This window comes from Neofelis nebulosa, chromosome 1, assembly GCF_028018385.1.
Source record: "Neofelis nebulosa isolate mNeoNeb1 chromosome 1, mNeoNeb1.pri, whole genome shotgun sequence".
Lineage (NCBI taxonomy): Eukaryota > Metazoa > Chordata > Mammalia > Carnivora > Felidae > Neofelis > Neofelis nebulosa.
In genome coordinates, this window is record NC_080782.1 from 172,237,961 (window position 1) to 172,257,872 (window position 19,912).

A 19,912-nucleotide genomic window follows, 5' to 3' on the forward strand; every position below is an offset into this window, starting at 1 on the left:
GAAAAAAAGAAGTATAAAATGAATTCGCATCCACACAAAAATGTGTACATGAATGTTTGTAGCAGCATTGTTCTGAATAGCCAAATAACCCAATGTCCATCAACCAGTACACAGATAAACAAAACATGGTATTTTCATACAATGGAATATTATTCGGCAATAGAAAGGAATGCAGTACTGATACATGCTACAACAGAAATCAGTCACAGAGGACCACATGTTCTACGATTCCATTTAACATGGAATGTCCAGAATGACCAAATCCACAGAGACAGGAAGCAGCTGAGCAGTTTGCCTGTTCTTTGCAGAAGATCCGCAGCTACCCCAGAGACTTTCCGGTCATCACAACTTCCTCGGTTACGACAGAGTGCCTAAGAATACACCAAATATCACATCTTTTCTTTGGGGTAAATTACACCACTGGTCAAGGAAATGACTCAAAAAATTTTTTGATGACCCAAGAAATTAGGGGGAAAAAAGTGAAACTTGGGGCTTCACGGACCTGTCAACAATTAGGAATGAAAGTAATGAAGACATGCATAAACTCTGGTTGTCCTACTGAAAAAAGAGACATGCTTATAACTTTAGAGCAGAGTGCCAAATGGCAGAGATTGCCAAGGCCAAGTCTGGAAGAGTTAGAAAGGGTGGCAGATTCCACAGATGCATTAAAGTTGTCCAGGAAAGAGAAGATGCCCCTAAGGCTTCTTCAGACTGCTCCAGAAAAAACTAGACCTCGTGCTTGGACAAGAGACATCTTCGATGGGCACCTGGGTGACTCAGTTGTTTAAACGTCCAGTTTCAGCTCAGGTCATGATCTCACAGTTCATGGGTTTGAGCCCATGTCGGGCTTTCTGCTGTTAGCACAGAACCCGCTTCATATCCTCTGTCCCCCTCTCTCTGCCCTTCCCCCACCTGTACTCTCTCTCCCTCTCTCAAAAATAAACAAACATTAAAAAGAGAGAGAGACAGGGGCGCCTGGGTGGCGCAGTCGGTTAAGCGTCCGACTTCAGCCAGGTCACGATCTCGCGGTCCGTGAGTTCGAGCCCCGCGTCAGGCTCTGGGCTGATGGCTCGGAGCCTGGAGCCTGTTTCCGATTCTGTGTCTCCCTCTCTCTCTGCCCCTCCCCCGTTCATGCTCTGTCTCTCTCTGTCCCAAAAATAAATAAAAAATGTTGAAAAAAAAATTTAAAAAAAAAAAAAAAAAAAGAGAGAGAGACAGGGGCGCCTGGGTGGCTCGGTCGGTTAAGCGTCTGACTTCGGCTCAGGTCATGATCTCACAGTCAGTGAGTTTGAGCCCCGCGTCGGGCTCTGTGCTGACTGCTCAGAGCCTGGAGCCTGTTTCAGATTCTGTGTCTCCCTCTCTCTCTGCCCCACCTCTGTTCATGCTCTGTCTCTCTCTGTCTCAAAAATAAATAAACGTTTAAAAAAAAAATTAAAAAAAAAAAAAGAGACAGACAGACAGACAGACATCTTTGGAAGAATCATCTGGCACAAGTTCAAGAAGTGAAATTTGTACCTAAGTAACAGATACAATAAAAAATTATTCTTTGAAATGCTTTACGTGGGACATTTTGACAGACTGAGACTCAAGAAGTAAGCCTACGTTAAAGCCAGGAAGAAAAGTTTAGGGAAAAAAAGTAAGAAAAAAATTCTTCAGTAAGAGTTTCCACATCTTTCCAAAGCCCACAAGTCAAGTCTTATCTAATAAATCTGAACTCTTAACTTACCATTTTTTCTTGGATAACAGTCTATATACAAAAGTAAATATATGTTAAGGGGTTTCATAAAGAACTTATGTTTCCAGTCAAATGACAATTTACTTATCGATTGGTCTAAGTATTTTTATGCCACGCTAATTCTGGAAGTGGTCATGCTTTTACCAAACTTAAAAAAAAAAAAAATTAGGAATAAGGCACAGATCAAATTCCAGGAAAGAAAGAAAGAAAGAAAGAAAGAAAAGAAAGAAAAGAAAGAAAGAAAGAAAGAAAGAAAGAAAGAAAGAAAGAAAGAAAGAAAGAAAGAAAGAAAGAAAGAAAGAAAGAAAGAGGGAGGGGAGGGAGAGAGGGAAGGAAGGAAGGAGAGAAGGAAAGAGGGAGGGAGGAGGACTAGGAGGAAATAAGAAATGACCGCTAATTAGTATGGGGTTTCTTTCCACATTGGTGGAAATGTCCTACAACTGCCTGTGGTGACTACTGCACAACTCTGTGATGAAAATAAAAAACACTGACTTGTGCACTCTAGGTGAACCATGTGGTATGTGAATTCTATCTCAATAAACTTGTTATAAAAAGTAAGTTAGCATTTGTTTAAAATGACAAGAGAGACAACACAATTCTTCTATGGCCAGAGAGTAGTCAAAAAGCACCTCTATGCTATGCATTTATTTGTAAATAAAATAAGTTCAAAATGAATACAGTATGATTTATGCATATCTTGTTTGAATTTTAGTTTGCTAGAAATGATGACTGAATAGTTCACAAAAAGTAAATTATACCTTTTTTTTTTTTCAGGTAATTCTCACCCATAAAACTGCTGTGTTATTCCTAACATGTTCTTAAAAATTCTTTCTTCCCTGTGCTACTCAGAGAGGGCCCAGTGGCTTCAAAGACCACAAAAAAAAATAAAGCAATTCTAACTACGTAGCTATACATTTTTTTTAAAGTTCCCAGATGTGGCCCTCGAGGGAGTAGTGGCCATCAATCAACTCCATGCCGTGAACTATTACAGACATATCCTAATAGTAGTATTCCTTTCTAACAAGTGCAGGTTTACCAATTCCAATCTTTTTTTTAAAAATATTTTTTTTTTTTTTTTTTTTTTTTAAATTTTTTTTTTCAACGTTTTTTATTTATTTTTGGGACAGAGAGAGACACAGAGCATGAACGGGGGAGGGGCAGAGAGAGGGAGACACAGAATCGGAAACAGGCTCCAGGCTCCGAGCCATCAGCCCAGAGCCTGATGCGGGGCTCGAACTCACGGACCGCGAGATCGTGACCTGGCTGAAGTCGGACGCTTAACCGACTGCGCCACCCAGGCGCCCCTAAAAATATTTTTAATGTTTATTTATTTTTGAGACAGAGACAGAGCATGAGCAGGGGAGGGGCAGAGAGGGAGACACAGAATCTGAAGCAGGTTCCAGGCTCTGAGCTGTCAGCACACAGTCCAACGTGGGGCCCAAAGTTACAGATCAGGAGATCACGACCCTAGCTGGAGTCAGGTGCTTACCCAACCAAGCCACCCAGGCACCCCCTACAAGTTCCAATCTTTAAGATCACCCAAGTCATAAAACCCAGAGCAAATCTCCAGAATTCAAGCTGAGCCCTTGGGTCCTTGATTGAGGGAAGTTAGATCAATAAGAAAGAAAGTAGTTCAGTGTACAATGACAACTGGTTACACCACCTGTAAATATTGCCTCCAGTGACTCAACACAATATCTGACGGTGCCTGGGTGGCTCAGTCAGTTAAGCGTCCGACTTCGGCTCAGGTCATGAACCCAAGTCTGAGCCCCATGTCAGGGTCTGTGCTGACAGCTCAGAGCCTGGAGCCTGCCTTAGATTCTGTGTTTCCCTATCATTCTGCCCCTTCCCCACTCGTGCTGCCTCTGTCTCTCTCTCTCTCAGAAATAAATACTAAAAAAAAAAAAAAAAAAAAAAAAAAAAGCTATCTGACCAGCACACTCAAGGTGGAGAAAACTCAAAATCCATATTTTTATCCATTAATCTCACTTCTAAGAATTTATCCTAAGGGAAAAAGTCATGAATAGGAAACACACACACACACACACACACCCCACACAAAAAAATCCACAGCTACAAAAATAACACTGTAGTGCAGTTTCCAGAATCTAAAAATTTCAAGCAATCTAAATGATAAATAAAACAAACTGGTTAAATAAATTATGATATAATCCATGCAGCCATTAAAAAATTTGAGACATGAAAAATGTTTATAGTATATTTCTAAGTGCAAAAAAATCAAAATGGTATGTTCAGAATACATCATGTTAAAACCTTCTATATGTTCAAGATAAAATTCTAGCACAAATAATGCACATAAAACAGTCAACTATTATTTCTGGGTGGAAGATATTAGTTGGCCTTTCTTTTTGGCTTACCTATTATTCCTATTCTTCCAAATGGACATACATAACTTAATAAAGGCAAAAAGAGAAATAATACAGAATGAAATAAAGTAATTTATTTCCCTCAATGTCCTAAGGGATTAAAAACTGAGTCTTGAATCATGGGTTCTGACACTGGCACTTGTACTTTGGTCATCCATCCACCCATCCATCCATCCATCCATCCATCCATCCATCCACTATATTGAGTTGAGCACTGCTAGTTGAATTAAGAATCATCCTCTGGGAGACCAAATGAAAGAAGAAAATTTGAAAAGAAATCATAGGGGCATCTGGTTGGCTCTGTTGGTAGAGCACGTGAGTCGATCTCTGGGTCATGAGTTTGAGACCCACATTGGGGATAGAGATTACATTAAAAAATAATAAATAAAATAAATTATAATTCAATATGATAAATCCATAGTACAAAATGTACAAAGTATTATAGGATAAGAGGCCAGACTAGCTAAATGCCCAGAAAGGTTAAGGAAGACTTGCAGATACACATTAGAGTTGGGTACTCAAAAATGACCAAGCATTCTCCAAAAGGGTAATAAATGAAACACTTTTGGTCAGATGGGACTGTTTATGCAAATTTCAGATTAAGAAGAAGCACGGTGATTTTAAGGCATGGTGAACAGTCCAGTATGACCAGAGATAGGTTTGGTTGATGGAGGGAAGGGGCAAGAAAGGAAACCAAGAAGAAATTAGGGAGCCAAGTCCCATCCTGCAGAGAGTCATACTTTACGAAGTTCTTATACTTAAAAAATGAGGAGTAACATGTTTGTTTTAGAAAGACTGATGGTCTAATGTGAGGTTGAGGGTACACCGGAATGGAGGAGGAGGTGGGCTGGGAGCACAAGGAAAAGGCAGCAGGTAGCAATCACCAGGTTAGTAGGGCTCCAATGCTAGAGGTAAACCCAACAGTAGAACTAAGCCTGTTTCATTCACAGAAACTTAGAATTTGGAAAGCAAACAGATCTCAAAATCTTCATCTTGTTTTACTTATGAGGAAATGAAAGGTACAGGGATGCCTATATTGCACTAGGAAAATAAGAATTCCAACCCAAGCAGTTGTGCAAGGTTTGGATATCCCCACTATGTGGGATGGAATATCTCTACAACATCAGGCTAAATCATCACTTAGATGGTGGGTCCTTTAAGGACAAGGACCATTTCTAGCATTTCCTCCTTAATCCCAACAGCATGCAAGTCAGTGCCACAGAAATGGAAAAGATTTAAATCAATCTTCATCAAGAATTCTGAATTTTTTTCATACTATGAAAGAGAACAGCGACCTACAGCTCTCTCACTCTTCAACTGTCTAGTGGAAATTTTAGCTAGGGAGAGTTAGAAGTGTAGCTGCCAAGAAATTAGGAAAAGGCGTGTGATAGAGTGAGGATAGGCAGTCCAATAATACGCTGACTTCCGCACTGCTGAGATTTTAAGAGTAGGGAGGAAAACACTCAGTGCAAGCGTCGCCATTACTATCAGCCCAGGACTCATCCCCGCAGTAGCTAAATCTTCCTTCCTCAGAAGCTCAAGGCAGAAATCCAGAATCCAGTCCATATTTACCAGGACAGAAACAGCACAATTAATTACTGTAAGGCAGCAACAGTATCAATCATAACGGCTGTTCAGAATGAGAAATTTTCTGATTGAAAAGTATGGCCCTTATACTCTGGGAAGATGACAGTGGTGGCATGGTTTCTGAGTCCTCTCCAGAAACACTGAAGAGGCCCAGTGGCAACAAATGTCCCTAGCACCCCAAATGTTGCCTACAAATACCGTTTCCCACTCCAAGAAATCAAGGCTTCTTGGCAGAACAGCTTAGCCCTGGTTTGAGGCAGAAATGAGGCTGCTACATCTTGTCATTTCAGAAAGCAAGGGGGCTATCAAAGACGGGGGGAGTCACACGAAAGGGACTTAGAAGCCAACCTGAAGAATAGTCCCTGGCCAAAGATGGCAAAATCTGACCATCACTAAGGTTATAACTGCAATGGATTAAAGCCAAGTATGTTTAAACCCATGACTTCAAAACAGATACCGGAAACAAAAACAACACCCTAAGTGAGTCACTTTTGGAGAACGATAGGGAACCAAGTCTTTGGGAACTGGGAAGTAAAAGGAAAGGATCCAGCATTTGTCTTGCCTTTTCTGTGAAAACTGATCTGCTGGATAACCCAAGAAGTAGGTGAGGTAGAGCTTCTCTTTAAAGAATTAATCCTGGTAATAAATTTAAAGAAATGACAACATTGGAATATCATCGTTTTGTAAACCTTAACAAATTTATTGATTGAAGCTTGAGCATCAACAGAGAAGTAAGCAGACAGTATGTGCCTCTTCCAGAGGCACACCACAGCATTTATGACTCAGTCTTGCCAAAGATAATGGCACCTGAATCTGATTGCTCCTCTAGATCCAAATATCAATTTCTAGAAAACAAAGGAGAGAGGACATGTTAACCCATACCACTGGAATGCATCAGCTAAATTCTGACCATGGAAAATTGTATAGGACAAACCATCCTGTTCCTTCAAGAAATAAAATGCAAAGAATAAAAAAAAAATTCTACGGACATTTCCCTCAAGCTACTATCCCATTTCTCCTTTAAAGCCAGACTCCTTAAAATGTTGTCTCTCTTCCTGGTCTCTGCTTTGTCACTTTCCATTCTCTTTTGAATTCATTTCCATTTGTTTCCCCCCCACTATTCATCTGTAATCATTCTCATCAAGATCACCTATGATTTCCATGTTGCTTTACCTATCAGTCGGTTTTGTCCTCATCTTACCCAGCAACACTACAAACAGTCAATGATTCTCTTTCCCAAACACAATTCTTTCACTGGCTTCAAGGATATCCATGCCCCTAGTTTATCTCCTACCTCCTTGGCAGCTGTTTCTTAGCCTTCTTTGCTAGCTTCACCTCTTCATTCAATTTCTACCTGCAGGAGTGCCCCCAGGGCCTAGTCCTCAACTCTCTTCTCTTTTCCATCATGCTCTTCCCCTGTGTAATCTCATCTCTTCCTCCCAATCCTGATGCCCATCTTAAAACAAATCAATTTCACTGAAGCATAATTTAGGTACAAAAGATTGCATTCTATTTAAAGGACAGAATTCAGTGACTTTTGACAATTTTGAGAAATCACCACCACAATCAACACAGAGAACATTTCCAACACCTCCAAAATGTTCTTCCTGCCCATTTACACTCCAATCCTGGTCCTTGCCCCCCAGGCCACCATTGATCTGGTGTCTAATACACAAGATCATTTTATTCACCAAAATGGACATACAGCTATTTGAGTACCGTTTAAGAGAATTTCACATTAAAAGTCCTTAGCACTTTTGCCAAAAATTAATTGATCTATATGTGGATCTACTATACTTTCTTCTGTTCTACATGTCTAACTACCAATGCCACACTGTCTCGACGCTGCTGTTTCATAGTTAGTCTTGAAATCAGGTTGCATAATTCTCCCAACTTCATATTTCTTTTTAAAAATTGCTTTGGCTCCTATGATTTTTCAGTGAACAGGGTCTTTTTTTTTATAGTAAAAAAACATGACAAAATTTACCCTTTTAACCAATTTGAAAATATACAGTTCAGTAGTGTTAAGTATATTTACGCTGTTGTGACACAGATCTTCAGAACTTTCTCATCTTGCAAATCTGAAACTCTATTCCCACTAAACAACAACGCTCCCTTTCCCTTCCCTGAGGTCCCTGGTAACCACCATTCTACTTTCTGTTTCGATGAATTCAACTGCTTTAGGTGCCCCATCTAAGCGGAATCATACAGTATTTGTCTTTTCTTGTCTGGTTTATTTCATTCAGCAAAATGTTCTCAAGGTTTAATCATGCTGCAGCATGTGACAGGATTTCTTTCCTTCTTACGGCTGTAAATTATTTCACTGTATGTATATACCACATTTTATTTGTCCATACATCTGCCGATGAACATTTTGGTGGCTTCTACCTCCTGGCTATCCTAAATAATGCTGCAATGAACTGGGGTATGCAAATACCCCTTTAAGACCCTGTTTTCAATTCTTTCAGATATATATCTAGAAGCGAGATTGCTGGACCATATGGTAGTATTATTCTTAATATTCTGAGGAACCCTCATACTGTTTTCAAGTTGTGCCATTTTACACTTCTACCAACAATGCACAAGTATTTTAATTTCTCCATGTTCTCACCAACACCTATTCTTTTCTGGGTGTGTTGTTGTTGTTGTTGTTGTTGTTGTTTTTGGTAGTAGCCATCCTAATGGATATGAAATGATATCTCATTGTCATTTTGATTTACACTTCTAGGATGGTTAGTGATATTGAGCACAGTTCCATATGCTTATTGCCTGTTTGTATATCATCATGGAGAAATGTCTATTTAAGCCCTTTGTCCATTTTTAAATCAGGTGTTTTTTTTTTTTAGGTTGTGGGAGTTCTTTATATATTCTAGATATTAACCCCTTATCAGATTTATGATTTGCAAGTAATTTCTCCCATTCTGTAGGATGCCTTTTCACTCTGCTGTGTCCTTTGATGCACAAACGTTTTTTTAGTTTGATGTAGTCCCATCTGTCTTTGTCTTTGTTGCCTATGACTTTGGTGTTATACCTAAGAAATCATTCTCAAGTCCAGTGTCATGAAGATTTTGGCCTCCATTTTCTTCCAGGAGTTTCATGGTTTTAAGTCTTACATTTAGGTCTTTAATCCATTTAAGCTAATTTTTGTTTATGGTGTAAGATACAGATCCAATTTCATCCTTTCCTTTGTGGCAGATCCATGCTTTGAGAGAAAATCTACAGGCTTATGACTACAGAATTTGTGTTTTCAACTCCCATCTGTCGTCTGAGTTCAAGGCTCATACAGTCAATAGTTAACTGGACATCAACACTTGGATATGTAATGTACATGTTAAACCTACCAAGTCCGAAAAGAATTACTGATTTGCCTCTCCAAACCTGTTCCTCTCCTAACCGCCCCCACCCCCACTGCCCGACCTAAGTAAGACCATTGTTCACTCGGTTGCTTACCCCTTCATTCTTTAACTTCCTTCACACTCAAGTATCTGAACCTGTGGATCCTTGCTGCCTTCCTACCCAATTAGATGTCAAATCAGTTCACTTCTCACCATCTCTACTGCTGCCATCTTAGTCTAATCCAAGGACTGGCAAACTCTTTCCGTAAAGAGTCATACAGTAAACCTTTTAGGCTTTGTGAGGCAAAATTGAAGGTATTATGTAGCTAGTTAGAGAACAAGAGAGAAAACAGATTTTCACAACTTTTGGGGGGACAACATTCCAAATATAAGCACCAGTTTTTGCTAATACTAATACGGAAAATGGAATTCTCTTATTTAGAGATAAAATTCTGTTTAATTGGGGCTCAAAGTTAGTGTTCCCTATCACCAAAGTCAATGGCAATTATACAACTGTTTAATGCTGACCTACAGTGAGATTTTACTGATTTCATCTTTGACGATACCTTTTCCCAGAGACAGGTACTGCCAAATACTAACAATAATCCATGGGTAAGGGATATTACTTGAGCATAGTCGTTGCTTGGAAGGGATTTATAGAATTTTGTTAAATTCCTCTCTTGATATTCGCCATTAGCCTAGCATTACAATGCAGTTTGATCACTTCCAATTTTAGGCTGAGTGGAAGATCCTCAATTGTACAGTGAAATGGATTTTCACATATGGAAATTTCCTTTGCTCTTGCACTGACGTTTGAAAACTGCTGCTGAAGCTAGTTCACTTCTTATTTTAATCTTCTGACAGCCTGGGAAGTGTAAAAAGCAGCTAGACAAGGGAGCCTGGGTGGCTCAGTCAGTTAAACATCTGACTTTGACTCAGGTCATGATCTCGAGGTTCACAAGTTCAAGGCCCACATCGGGCTCTATGCTGACAGCTCAGAGCCTGGAGCCTGCTTCAGATTCTGTGTCTCCCTCTCTCTCTCTGTCCCGCCCCTGCTCATGCTCTGTCTCTCTCTCTCAAAAAATAAATAAATAAATAGATAAACAAACAAACAAAAAAAGCAGCTGGACATTAATTGTGATTCAAATGTTAGTTGTTGTCAAAATAATGTTACCACAGTATAAATTTTGTATTAAGTGCTGTTTTGTCTTACAATTTTAGGTTGAATTCATTAATAAACATCAAATCTACAGCATGAACTAATTTTCAAAGCTATCCGATGTTTGATAACAGTGGCTGAGAGTGGTTCTTCTTGTTTAGGAACATGTAAGTCTTGGTTCTGCGCTAAAAAAAAAAATCACAATAAATTTTACCACTGCTAAGCCAATTGAACTGCTGTGAGATAGCTGGAAAACTGGGACATTAAGGTTCTACTTAACAAAAATTCTACAAGCAGTCATAGCAAATAAAAACAAATGATTGTGGCTATATTCTGGTAAAACTGTATTTGTGGATGCTGAAATTTGAATCTTATATACTTTCCATGTGTCATGAAGCATTATTCTTCTTTTAATTTTTTCCAAACATTTAAAAATGAAATAACCACACAACTTGTGAGCCATACAAAAACAGGCAGTGGGCTGGATTTGGCCGACTCCTGGTCTAAGCCATCAGCACCTCTCACCTCCATGACTACAATGTCATAAAAATGGTTGTCCTACCTCTGCCACTGGTCCCCTGTGGTCCATCGTCCCCAGAGCAGTGATTTTAAATCACATCACATCATTCCTCTACTCAAAACCCTTCAAAAGCTTCACAGTTGGAACTGAATAAAACCCAAACTCTTTGGCCTACGAAGGCTCTATATGGTCTAGTTCCTGCTTCCTTCTTGCACTCTCCTAAGCTACACTCAAGATGCTGGTCTTCCCTCAGGCCTCTGCAAAGACCAAGTTTGTTCCTGTCTCAGGGCCTTTGCATCTACCATTTCTGCTACTTGGGACTTTCACACTTTTCATTTTTGCATGGTTGCCCCCCTTGTCCTCAAAGGTCTTCACTCAATGTTAGCTATTCAGAAACTTTCTTACTTTTTTTCCTTTCTAAAAAAATTTTTAATGTTTATTTATTTTTGAGAGAGGAATAGTGTGCAGGGGAGGGGCAGAGAGAGAGGGAGACACAGAATCTGAATCAGGCTTTAGGCTCTGAGCTGTCAGCACAGAGCCTGACATGGTGCTTGAACTCACAAACTGCCGAGATCATGACCTGAGGCAAAGTCAGACTTAACTGACTGAGCCACCCAGGTGCTCCAGTAAATGACTTTCTAACCACCCTACCTCCTCTACATACTTTCTGTGAATGATCCTGTTTCAGAGCCTTTATCGACCTTCTTAGTACACTAATTACGTTATTTATGTGTTTACATGTTTGGTATCTACATCCCCCTGTAGCAAATGTTGTACATGTTGTGAGGGGGACAATGACAGGAGGAAGAGAGAGAAAAAAGAAGTACCCAAATCTGATACAGCTCAGCAATAAGGACTGATAAAATGAAACATAAGGAAAAAAAATTTCATCCACACCGAGATTGATCTCTGTACACAAAACAGGAATATAGAATTTTCCCACAGTTTACAATTAAGACAATTAGGTTTTAGAGTTCATCAAGAACAAAGTATCAGACCTTACAAACAGTCTGAGGCATGCCAAAACAAATAGGAACAGACCATTTGATTAGCTAATAACAAAAAGTAGAATAAAATAAAAATTAAGACTTTTATTTTCATGAAATATATTCCATCCCTATTAAAATACTTTCTCCAAGTTTTTATTTTATCCCTTCTCCTATTTTAAGTGGTACTTCATAGCTAGATAAAAATTTCCTTCTGTTCTTATATTGATACTCTGCTCCAACATTTACAAAATACACACCTTTTTGTTTCTTTAAAGAAAAGAATATTTAAGAAGACTGATTATCAAAATGACTTCAACATTTGTGAGAACCAAATTCATACAAATTAGCAAGGCTGTTTGTTCACTCAAAAAAGGCAAAACATTCACAAAATAATAAATGTTCCAAAAATATCTCCCTGGTATAATAAAATCAGAAGCAATTTCACCTTTAAAAGTAATCTCACTGAACGGTAAGAGGAAGAAATAGTAATAGTTTTCTTTTCCCCTCACTGATTTCCAACATGATAATATGTTGTAAAGGCCATTACTGGGGGATTTGTCTTATCGGTCTCCAGTGTGGCTGCCTGTATTATTTTCCACATTTACTACAATCGGTGTTTATACTATTGAAAATTCTCTTCTTCTGGCAGCTACTAAAATATAATTTTCTAGTAAACAGACAGTAGAGGAGAAAAAGAATACGTGAGGGGAGTGGGGGAAGATTCAGAACATTTTCCCATTATAGTAAATATTTAAAAGCAACTCCAAATCATAATGCCACTAGAGACAAAAAAAAAAAAAACCACACACACAGACACAAAACAAACAAACAAAAAACCCAAAACAAAACAAAACAAAACAAAAACACACTAAGCTTCTAAGACTACATTTCAAAAGCAGGTAAATGTGTCAAAATTAATATTTTAAATTATAGTTGTAAATACATCCCAGCTGTTAAATTGTGATTAAATTTTTTGAAGCATAGTGAAAGGAGTTATTTCTGTTCTGGCAGGCTTGTTTCTAAGATGTGTAACTGTAATTGATGTTTTCAGGAGTGTGAAAAGGAGATGGTTAATAATTACTCTCTTATTTCCTACTTCTTTGGAAAAAAAATACCAACCTCCACTTATTTTAGGTTATATATTTATATATCCTATACATCCTAAATAGATGGTTCCATATTACATTTGGTAACTCTAGAGTAATCACATGTGTATAGTACAAAATAACAGCTAATTACTTCTAAGGGGATGGGGAGAAACATCTAAAACCCATGGAAAACATTTATTTTGGGACTAAAAACATAAGGTGATCACTTCCAAATCCACTTTTTTTGGTACTGGCAAAGTATAAGCAAACAAGGAAGCCCCTTCATTAAATTTTATAATTAAAATATCATTAAAATATTTACTTTAGCATCTATATTCATTTATATAGCATCTGTATACATTTACACATTTATTGTAACCCAAGTTTGTTCCCAGAGGTTGTTACTTTCATCTAAAAAAAAACAAAAAAAGAAAACAGCTTATTTTTAACTTTCCTTACTCAAAGAGGTACGAAGACCAATTCATTTTCTTTGAAAAAAGAAAGTTAAGCTTAAAATTTTAAATTCTATTCAAACTCTGCACAAGCATTTGCAAGCACACGTACCACAGATAGTTATTCAATCTGCGAACACAATTAGAGCCGTTCCTTCAGGTTCATGTGCTTATATCATATTCTGTATTACACAGGCCCACTGAGCATTTTAAGTTATCATGTCATGTAATCTATTTAACACTGCAATCAATTCACAAATAATCCATTTAATCTGGCATTCTGTAGTAAATAACATGACATTCGTGTGACACTATTCCAAATGTGTCTGCTTTAACATAGAAAATTAGTTCCACTTAGTTGAGTATCAATGACCTATTCAATGTAGAATGTGCTAGTGCTGCAGTCAGCTTTCTCCTGTTCTTTATCATAAATTTATCTTCTCTTGAAAATATTTAGGCAAGAATATGAGAAATTAAAAAAAAAAGCCTTCAAAGGTACATCATGAATAGCTTCACATCACACAAACGCAGAGATTGTTAGGCCTTAGCAGGATCTCAAGACATTTTCAAAAGTATTTAGCTCCTCTTCAGGCCTGTAGACAACCTGCTGTGAGCAGGTGGAGAGAAGAAATCATGCCACACAAAGAAACAGGCCAATACCAGTTAGTCGGCAGCTCTGCTCGCAAATGTTCAAACAACGCGACTACGCAAAACGAAAATCTTGTATGTAAAATGCTAACGAGAAACAACACATTAAATCCCAGACAAATTACACTGTAAGAAACGGAAGACTATGTGAGTTGTTCAAAGTAAAACTGAAGAGCTTCTTTGGAGGTTAAAAAGAATGCTTTATAGGAAGAGAGTATATTCACAGAAATTAAAAAAAAAAAAGTTCTATTTGATCAGCATGTTCCACACTACGAGATGCTACGGCGTATGGAGAAAATACAGTGAGTTCAACATGTGCAGAACACCGCGTATCTTTTGTTTCAACACTTAATTGTATGCTGCAGGCAGGATATCATTCCGCTTATTAAAAACAGTCCTAAATTTTGCTAAACTTCTAAGTTAAAAGGTGAAAAGGTTGTCAACTAGAGAAGAAATTCGTCTCCTGTTTAAAAAATGAAGTTAGTTCATCTCCTCTTAATTTTAAATGATAAAAACCAAAACTGCGGTGGACACACAGGGGAGTGCATAAAAACCAGTACATTTTGTCTTCTATGAGCACTCTCATTTAGGAAAAGTTTTGTGACCCATCTAACCCATAACTGCTAGCCACACTTGGCTACTGGGGACCTGGAATGTGACCAGTGCAAGTGAGAAACTACATTTTCCATTTTAATTAATATTAAGTAATTTAAATACAGAAGCTGTGGAACCTATCTTTCTTTACACACAACATTCCGGTAGGGCCACATTTCACATTCATCATTCTGTTGCTTAAGATATTATTGGTATATTAGCATACGTATTTCAGGCATAGGTGCTGTTTCTGATATCACATTAATAATTTTCTTTAGATTATTTCATGTTGAAACGCTAACATTTTGGATATATGGAGTTAAACAAAATGGATTAGTGAAATGAATCTCACTTGTTTTTACTTTCTTGATGTGGCTACTAAGAAATTTAAAATTGCATATATGGCTTAACAGATTTTATTGGACAATGCTGCTTCACTCTATAATTTTTTAAATCAGTAATTTGGAATTACGAGAGATTTGGAATTACTCTCATACTAATGAGACTTTATCTTCCCATAGTCAAAATGAGAAATGATTGTAGGCCCTCAGATTATACCATTAAGATCTACTTTATAAACATTATTACTGACGGACTCTACATCTACAATGGGGAACTAGTAGGAAAACACTGGTACATACCCAATATAAGAAAAAAGAGAATTACGAAATGCTATCATTTTATTTCCCTTGAATGATGTTCTTTGAGGAAAACTTGGCTTACTTATTAGATGAAGAAATAGATTAAAAACCTATAAAAATTCTAGAGGACCTATAAGTATCTCCAAGAGTTTTTTAATGCTTATATCCTTGATTCTTCAGCATAAATTACTTCATTTCAAAATACAGGACCTCCTCTTCCTCCTTTTGGATACGTGCATCACTAGCTATATACTTAAAGCTATTAATAATGATTAGAACTTCTGTCCAAAAATAGGATTTTCTAAACATCAGAAGAGAAAAAGCAGCCACGTGGGTAACTGAAGTAAGAGCTTGTGCAGCAGACTTAACTGAACAATGGGTTATTAGTGATGCTGGGTAAGATACAGCTCAAGCAATGTGCCAATGTTCGCATTCCCCTCATAGAGACAGGGGAAATCAGCAACAGTCTGAGGTGAACCTTTACTATACTTATAGATACCTATCAACAGGTGGTACTGTTGGCCTTAAACAGCTTAGGAAAATAGGAAAGATGTTTGCTTGATTGGAAAGAAACTCACTTGGTAAGCATGATACTTTTGTGGTCAGACCCTTGGGAGCCCTCGTTTGTCTTTGAACTCACAAATACTATGTGATTCCATATCCATGGGGATCAAGCTGCCATGTTATCTAAGAGTACAGATTCTGCAAATGTTGGAAAGTAAAGAACTAAAGAGAATTGATAAAACAGCTAAGAAGGCTATCCTATGAACATAGCTTAGTTTGATAAAGTCTTAGAAGAAATAAAATCTAAATCTTAAAAGTATAGATAAGACAGATTTATTTCTGAAATTATAAAATGCAAGATAACTATCCATGTATTCATCCACTCATCCTTTCCTCCAGCTAATGAGCCGTTCTTCACATGTGCCAGGAATTCAGTATGGCGGTGGGAATTGAAGGTCAAATCAAAACTGAAAATTCTGATTAAAGGAAGTTAGTAACCTATCAAATTCATTTTCCAAATGAGAGTACATGCCAAAATACAATTTTTTAAAGGAATTACTAGATAATATCAAGTTCCTGAGGCTTACCAAGGAAAGCCAGGAAAGTCAAAAGATAATGTGATATGATTAGATTTGATTGGATGAATAGGGAGCTAACTCTTAAAGCAAAGGTATGCTTCCTCCCCAACTACTTTATCATTTAATCAGATGAAGTTGTTAACTGCTACTTTTCACGTAGTCACAGGGATTCAATAATAAAACTAAACAGAGGGGCACCTGGGTGGCTCAGTCAGTTAAGCATCTGACTTCAGCTTAGGTCATGATCTCATGGTTTGTGGGTTCGAGCCCCACATTGGGCTCTGTGCTAACAGCACGGAGCCTGCCTTGGATTCTCTCCCCCACATTCTCTCTCTCAAAAATAAATAAAATTAAATTAAAATAAAATAGGTGCTAAGTACTCACATATTCTTGAATAAGACTGGCTACACAAAAGTAGACTGGTGTACTAGACTGGCTACACCAAGTAGAACATGCTAGGAAACCACAAAACCAACAATTGCCCAACTGCCACCTCAAAAGAATATGAAAGAAATTTAAAAATTGTTTGAAGTTAAATTCTTAAGCTAAGAACTCAAGGTTGAACATTTTAAGCTATGTGAAAGGGATTTTATGAGAATCCCTTGGTTTTCCATGTATCTCCTGGATTTTGAGGGGTATCTAGGTAAGATCAGCAATTGTTTTAGTGACAAAACAGGAAGAGAAGAGTATGGTGAGGCATCGATTTGTAACTATTTCTTGTGGTCTAGACGTGGATTGTACAGAAAAGACTAAGGCTGAGTCGTTATGAGAGAACCTGCTCAACAGAAAAATCTAGAGGGATAGGAATCAGGAGGCTAAAGACAGCTGGAAAAGACAGAGCAGACTTTAAGGGTTCTACAGGTGAGAAATTCCCCCAAATCCACAAAAGTGTCCTTGAGGACACCAGCCAAGTGTCCAACTTTGGATGTTTGACATGCCTCCAAAGTAACGAGTGCCAGGTTACATTAGCCTAGGTCAGTCTAGTTCTTCCTGCCATGTTCCTCTCTTCTTTACCCCAGACTGAAACTTTGGACAGACCTCAGATGGCAAACAAGAAGTGAGAGAGGATATAAAGCAAGAGGGAAGAAAGCAACACTCTCATTTTCCCTATAAAATTTCTGTCTGAGGTGGAAATGAGTTCAGGAGGAGAGGTTTTAACAGTTTTGACATTACAATGAACTAGATTTTTATTTATTTTTTTAAATGTTTATTTTTTTGAGAGAGAGAATGAGCAGGGGAGGGACAAAGAAAGAGGGGGCAGAGGATCTGAAGCAGGCTCTGTACTGACATTAGAGAGCCCGACACAGGGCTCAAACTCACAAACCACAAGATCACGACCTGAGCTGAAGTCAGATACTAAACCAAATGAGCCACCCAGGTGCCCCTGAACTAGACTTTTAAACACTTCCTCTCCCAAACAGAATACTGCTTGCCTATTCCCTGGTAGCAAATATACAACTGAGAACTCTATGTGATTTTATGCAGGGGAGGAAAGAATAAGATGAGAAAGTGAGTTTAAAAGAAGAGTTGTAAAAAAGTTCCTTTTATTGGGGGTGCCTGAGTGGCTCAGTAGGTTAAGCCTCAAACTCTTGATTTCAGCTCAGGTCATGATCTCACGGTTTGTGAATTCGAGCCCCACACTGGGTTTTGTGCTGACAGTACAGAGCCTACTTGGGATTCTCACTCTCCCTCTTTCTCTGCCCCTCCCCTGCTTGTTCTCTCTCCCTCTCAAAAAATAAACCAAAACAAACAAAAAAAAGTTCCTTCTATTTGCCCTGACAAAGTTTCATTTGTGCAGCAAAGCAGTTATGTGGTAAAACAGATAAAAAGAAAGATAAATATTAGGAAGTACTCAGAGTGTTTTCTCAATAACTATCTAAATAAATTTTGTTCTACAATGAGGTACTACCACTTCACACCCATTAGGGTAACTTTATAAAAGAACAATAAAACCACCAGAAAAGAACAAGTGCTGGTGAAAAGGTGCAGAAATTGGAATCCTTCTGCATTACTGTAGAAATGTAAAACAGTGCAGCTGCTGTAGAAAACAGCACAGTGGTTCTTTAAAAAGGCTAAACACAGAATTACTACATGAGCCACTAACAGAGGATCGGGATTCACAAAATATGAACTTTTATGAATCATTAAGTAAAAGATGAATGCTCCAATAAAAAGAAAAAATGGGCAAAAGCCATGAACAGGAAGTTTGCAGAAAGGAAAACAGGACTGACAATAAATATATTTTTAAAATGCTCATTGTCATTACCAACCTATTATACATTAAAACCACAAAAAGATAAGTAGTCTGGATATCAAGGGTTACCTAGGATGTGAAGCAAAATTGTTAAAGGAACAGATTCCTGGGTTCAAATCTTGGGTCCTCCATTTATTAGCAGAATGCCTTGGGTGAGCAATTTAGTTTCTATAGGCCTCAAGTTTCCCTAACCTCAAAATGCAGGGTAATACTAGTACACTAGATTGGTGTGAGGATTAAATACTTTGATACAGATGAGGTATTATAGGAGAGTCAGTGCCTAACATAGTAAATATACAATAAGGTTTTATTATTATTCATGTTATTGATAGCAGCAGCACTGTTGGTCTGCGTGAGGGGTCATTTATTTCACATTAAATTTTTTAAATTTATATTTATTTTTGAGAGAGAGAAAGAGACAGAGCATGAGTAGGGGAGGGGCAGAGAGAGAGGGAGACACAGAATCGGAAGCAGGCTCCAGGCTCTATACGTTGGTAGACATATACATTAGTACAGCCATACAGGAAAAACCATTTGGCATTACTGTGTAGGATTAAGAATGCATGGTCCTTACAAGCCAACTGTTCTATTGGCTGGCATACTCCTTGGAGAAACGATTTCAAGAGGAAACATAGAAATGTTCAGAGAAGCAGTGTTTGTTCTAAAAACAAAATAAGTAACACAAATATCTACTTAGGGGAGAAAGAATAAATTGTGGTATATTAATAGGACTTACATAGCATGGAAATAAATAAAACTACATACATCCAGATGATCAATCTCACAAACCTAATACTGAAGGAGAAAGCAACTCACAGAAGCACACAGAAATATGGTGCTATACAATATACTGTTTATAGTTGTACGTATATATAACATCCTTAAAGAAAAGGAAGGGAGAGATACATTTAAAAACTGGGATTGTGGTTATCTCTTGGGGTAGGAGGAAGGATTTTAAGTAAGGGGGAATGCAGAGGAAAGTCAGTAATATTGGTAATTTTTTTTCCTTTTTTAATCCAGATGGTAAGTAATGTTTTTGTTGTGTTTTTCTTTAGATTTTATATAGATCAATACATATTTGTGTATATAAAATATTTAATAAAAAAAAGTTTAAATGCAGGCACGAAAATCTAGGGGGAAAAAAACCTCCAGCCATTATTACTGTAAAATCACTTGAAAATCACCTGTGATAATATCCATCCTAGTTCTTCTTTGAAACTCATAGCCACATTTTCATAGCTATCTATTTGAAGGTATTGAGCTGAAGTCTTGAGGAACTCAGCCCAAGAAGTCAGCACAGAGAAAAGGGAGTTGGGCACAAATCCTGAAGGTCTGCCCAGGCTTAAGGCAGGTGGAGGGGAAATCCACAAAGAACACTGTGAAGCCATCATTCATTCTCCTGTCATTTCAAATCCCTTCCCCACACAATGCTCTGAACAGC

At 37.9% G+C, this 19,912-nt stretch overlaps 1 protein-coding gene and 1 pseudogene across 8 annotated transcripts in view; one reads left to right on the forward strand and one right to left on the reverse strand.

Moving 5' to 3' along the window:
• Window positions 1–19,912, reverse strand: part of PCCA (propionyl-CoA carboxylase subunit alpha) — a 418,714-nt gene that overhangs the window by 72,075 nt on the left and 326,727 nt on the right. The window lies entirely within an intron of this gene.
• On the forward strand, window positions 573–1,704 carry LOC131520057 (large ribosomal subunit protein uL29m-like; annotated as a pseudogene).